We start from the raw sequence: 5,759 nt of genomic DNA on the forward strand, positions 1-5,759 counted from the left end.
GGAATTCCCGGGTTTATTGAGATCTGTGTGGATTAGTACTGGAGCATCGCACGATTTGGGAATCGCAATCTTGCTGTTTGTTTTTTAAAAGATTGCCCCATTGATCTTCCCCTCCCCCGACCAATGGCCCTTGCGGGGTCAGGTGCCCGTGGGGTCAGTCGCCCTCTGTCCTGCAGGAGGCTAACCCTCCTATGTCAGTCTAAACACTGAGTGTCGCTGGTCAGATTTCAGCCAATCCAGTTAATCTGATCAATGAATAGTTGCGAGAGTCTCGTACCAGCAGCTTTAATACTTCATGAAGAAATACAAGATTAGCATCTGCCGTCTTTTGTGTTGAAACATCAATCCTAGTAAACACGCAAGTCCCGTGCACCCACTCCAACTTACAGCAGGTCAGCCCGCTGGATGGAACCTTGGACACCCTGAGATCCATCTCCAGTCTCCTAAATCCAAGCTCCACCCGCCCGCCCAAGACACAAGAGTCCATGAACCTGCCCTGGCGCACCTACAATTGACCTTCGCACCTAGAAACATACAAGACAGGAGTAGGCCATTCGGCCCCTCGAGCCTGTTCCGCCATTTAATGAGATCATGGCTGATCATCCAAATTCAGTACCCTGTCCCTGCTTTCTCCCCATATCCCTTGATCCCTTTAGCCTTATTAAATATATTCAAGAAGGAGTTAGATATATTTCTTAAGTTGGCCTCCACTGCCTTCTGTGGTAGAGAATTCCACAGGTTCACCACTCTCTGGGTGAAGAAATTTCTCCTCATCTCAGTCCTAAATGGCTTACCCCTTATCCTTAGACTGTGACCCCTGGTTCTGGACTCCCCCACCATCGGGAATGTCTTTCCTGCATCTAGTCTGTCTAGTCCTGTTAGAATTTTATAAGTTTCAATGAGATCCCCTCTCAGTCTTCTAAACTCCAGCGAATATAAGCCTAATCGACCCAATCTCTCTTCATACGTCATTCCTGCCATCCCAGGTATCAGTCTGGTGAATCTTCGCTGCACTCCCTCCATGGCAAGAACATCCTTCCTCAGATAAGGTGACCAAAACTGCACACAATACTCAAGGTGTGATCTCACCCAAGGCCCTGTACAATTACAGCAAGACATCTTTGTTCCTGTACTCGAACTCTCTCGCTACGAAGGCCAACATACCATTTGCCGCCTTAACCGCCTGCTTACCTTCAGCGACTGGTGCACAAGGACACCCAGGTCTCATTGCACTTCCCCTTTTCCCAACCTGTTGCCGTTCAGATAATCTGTCTTCCTGTTTTTGCCACCAAAGTGGATTAACCTTTCATTTATCCACATTATTATACTGCATCTGCCATGCATCTGCCCAATCACCCAACCTGTCCAAATCATCATAATCAACTTTATTGTCATTGTTAGTGCACAAGTGCAGTACAACGAAATGTAGGCTTGCGGCTCCCGAGAGTGTACATTTAGATTAAGACATTTAAACATTCAACATACATTTGGCTTGTAATACATTAACATAAACATAAACATAACCATAATAAAGTGCATTGGCAGATGTGCAGGCTTTAGAGTTTATTTGTGGAGTTCAGTAGGATGACAGCCCTGGGAAAGAAGCTGTTCCTAAATCTGGTCGTACGGGTGCGAATGCATCTGTAGCGTCTCCCAGATGGCAGGAGGGCGAACAGACTGTGGCTGGGGTGGGTAGGGTCTTTGATGATGGACCGTGACTGGAGTTTCTCTGCATCCTCCTCACAGCACACACGCCCACCCAGCTTTGTGTCATCTGCAAACTTGGAGATATTACATCTAGTTCCCTCGTCTAGATCATTAATATATATTGTGAATAGCTGGGGTCCTAGCACCGATCCCTGCGGTACCCCACTGGTCACTGCCTGCCACTCGGAAAAAGACCCGTTTATTCCAACTCTTTGCTTCCTGTCTGCCAACCAGTTCTCTATCCAAGTCAGTACCTTACCCCCAATCTCATGTGCTTTAACTTTGCACGCCAATCTCTTATGCGGGACCTTCTCGAAAGCCTTCTGAAAGTCCAAATACACCACATCCACTGGTTCTCCCTCATCTATTCTACCAGTTACATCCTCAAAAAATTCCAGTAGATTAGTCAAGCATGATTTACCTTTTGTAAATCCATGTTGACTTTGTCCGATCCTGTCACTGTTTTCCAAGTGCTCTGCTAGAACATCTTTTATATTGGACTCTAGCATTTTCCCCACTACCGATGTCAGGCTTACCGGTCTATAATTCCCCATTTTCTCTCTACCACCTTTTTTGAATAGTGGGGTTACATTAGCTACCCTCCAATCCATGGGAACTGTTCCAGAGTCTATAGAATTTTGGAAGATGACCAGCAATGCATCTACTATTTCTAGGGCCACTTCCTTAAGTACCCTAGGATGTAGATTATCAGGCCCTGGGGATTTATCGGCTTTCAATGCCGTCAATTTCCCTAACACCATTTCCCTACAAATACTGATTTCATTCAATTCTTCCCCCTCATTAGACCCTATGTTCCCTGACATCTCTGGAAGGTTATTTGTATCCTCCTTTGTGAAGACAGAACCAAAATATGTATTTAATTGGTCTGCCATTTCTTTGTTCCCCATTATAAATTCCCCTGATTCTGACTGCAAGGGACCTACGCTTGACTTCACCAATCTTTTTCTCTTCACATATCTATAGAAGCTTTTAGTCAGTTTTTATGCTGTACTCTTCTACAGACGGTAGTAACCGGCTTCAGAAAGTAGGCCTCATCCCTTCTCTCAAGGTTTCTCTCTTCAGCATTTTCTCCATTATACTTTTGTATACATGGTAACCCCCACACAACAAGTGATGTGATGCAATTCTGATGGAAGGGTATTTTGTCTACAGGACTGTAGTTTAACTCCTACACCAGCTGTCTTACCTTGATTAGGCTGCTTATTCTGCAGAGGTGTTTTAAACACATGGCCTCTATACTCGTTAGCCCACCATGCTTTCTGCTGATGTCATTATCCTAACACAAGACATTTTCTACTAAATCCCCTAAAACCTACAATGTGCATTCCAACCGAGCCTGTGTCTCATCCTGTCTGTCTTGATAGACATGGAGTGTTTGATGGGGCAGTGTAGAGGGAGCTTTACTCTGTATCTAACCCGTGCTGTACCTGCCCTGGGAGTGTTTGATGGGACAGTGTAGAGGGAGCTTTACTCTGTATCTAACCCGTGCTGTACCTGCCCTGGGAGTGTTTGATGGGACAGTGTAGAGGGAGCTTTACTCTGTACCTAACCCGTGCTGTACCTGCCCTGGGAGTGTTTGATGGGACAGTGTAGAGGGAGCTTTACTCTCTATCTAACCGTGCTGTACCTGCCCTGGGAGTGTTTGATGGGGCAGTGTAGAGGGAGCTTTACTCTGTATCTAACCCGTGCTGTACCTGCCTTGGGAGTGCTTGATGGGGCAATGTAGAGTGAGCTTTACTCTGTATCTTACTTCGACGCAAGTGTCCTCAACTCCATCCCACAACATGCTACCCACCACCATCTCAGCACAACCCCAGCCCGGCATGAGGTTGAAAAGGCCATCCTACATCTGAAGCACAACAACGCCTTGGGAGCAGATGGAATCCCCACCGAGGCACTAAAGCATAGCGGAGAAGCACTACTGGCGCGAATTCGTGAACTCATTTCTCTTATCTGAAAGGAGGAGAGCATGCCAGAGGATCTGAGACGCCGTAATTGTGACCATCTTCAAAAAAGGTGACCAGTCCGATTGTGGTAATTACAGAGGAGTTTCCCTGCTGTCTGCCGCAGGGAAAGTAATCGCAAGAATCCTCCTCAATCGCCTTCTCCCAGTGGCCGAAGAGCTCCTCCCAGAGTTGCAATGCAGATTCCGCCCACTAAGGAGCACAATGGACATGATCTTCACCCCGTGCCAATTACAAGAGAAATGCAGGGAACAGCACCAACCGCTGTACATGGCCTTCTTTGATCTCACAAAGGCCTTCGACACCATCAACCGTGAGGGATTATGGAGTGTCCTCCTCAAATTCGGCTGCCGTCAAAAGTTTGTCACCATCCTCCGCCTGCTTCACGACGACATGCAAGCCGTGATCCTGACCAATGGTTCCACCACAGACCCAATTCACGTACGAATCGGGGTCAAGCAAGGCTGTGTCATCGCACCAACGCTCTTCTCGATCTTCCTTGCTACAATGCTCCATCTCACCCTCAGTAAACTCCCCACTGGAGTTGAGCTAATTTACAGAACAAACGGGAAACTGTTCAACCTCTGTCGCCTCCAGTCCAGATCCAAGGTCGTCCCATCCTCTGTCGTCAAATTACAGTATGCAGATGATGCTTGCGTCTGCGCTCACTCGGAGGTCGAACTCCAAACCATCGTCGACACCTTCACCGAAGCATATGAGAGCATGGGCCTTACACTAAACATCCGTAAGACAAAGGTCCTCTACCAACCTGCTCCCGCCACACAGTGCTGCCCCCCGATTATCAAAATCCACGACAAGGCCTTGGACAACGTGGACCACTTTCCATACCTCGGGAGCCTACTGTCAACAAGGGCAGACGTTTATGACAAAGTCCAACACCACCTTCAGTGTGCCAGTGCAGCCTTCAGTCGCCTGAGGAAGAGTGTGTTTGAAAACCAGGACCTCAAACCTGGCACTAAGCTCATGGTCTACAGAGCAGCAGTGATACCCACCCTCGTGTATGCCTCAGACATGGACCATGTACAGCAGGCACCTCAAAGCACTGGAGAGGTACCACCAACGCTGCCTCCGCAAGATCCTGCAAATCCATTGGCAGGATAGGTGCACCAACGTCAGTGTTCTTGCTCAGGCCAACATCCCCAGCATCGAAGCTTTGACCAAGCTCGATCAGCTCCGATGGACGGGTCACATCGTCCGCATGCCCGATACGAGACTCCCAAAACAAGCGCTTTACTCTGAGCTCCGACACGGCAAGAGAGCCCCAGGTTGGCAGAGGAAATGCTTCAAGGACACCCTCAAAGCCTCCTTGAAAAACTGTAACATCCCCACCGACACATGGGAACCCCTGGCCCAAGACCGCACAAAGTGGAGGAGAAGCATCCGGGAAAGCGCTGAACACCTCGAGTCTCTTTGCCGGGAGCAAGCAGAAGCCAAGCACAGGCAGCGCAAGGAGCACACGTCAACCCAAGCACCCCACCCACCCACCGTCTGCCCCAACTGTGACAGAGACTGTAGGTCCCGCATCGGACTCATCAGTCACCTGCAAACTCATTTTTTAACGTGGAAGCAAGTCATCCTCGGTTCCGAGGGACTGCCTAAGAAGACCTGCCCTGGGAGTGTTTGATGGGGCAGTGCAGAGTGAGCGTTACTCTATCTAACCCGTGCTGTACCTGCCCTGGGAGTGTTTGATGGGACAGTGTAGAGGGAGCTTTACTCTGTATCTAACCCGTGTTGTACCTGCCCTGGGAGTGTTTGATGGGACAGTGTAGAGGGAGCTTTACTCTGTATCTAACCCGTGTTGTACCTGCCCTGGGAGTGTTTGATGGGACAGTGTAGAGGGAGCTTTACTCTGTATCTAACCGGTGCTGTACCTGCCCTGGGAGTGTTTGATGGGACAGTGCAGAGGGAGCTTTACTCTGTATCTAACCCGTGCTGTACCTGCCCTGGGAGTGTTTGATGGGACAGTGTAGAGGGAGCTTTACTCTGTATCTAACCCGTGCTGTACCTGCCCTATTGGGTTCTCTGTCTTGATTGCTATCCAATCCA

This window comes from Somniosus microcephalus, chromosome 9 (assembly GCF_052327205.1).
Source record: "Somniosus microcephalus isolate GS21.2 chromosome 9, FLI_Smic_1.0, whole genome shotgun sequence".
In the NCBI taxonomy this organism is placed as follows: domain Eukaryota; kingdom Metazoa; phylum Chordata; class Chondrichthyes; order Squaliformes; family Somniosidae; genus Somniosus; species Somniosus microcephalus.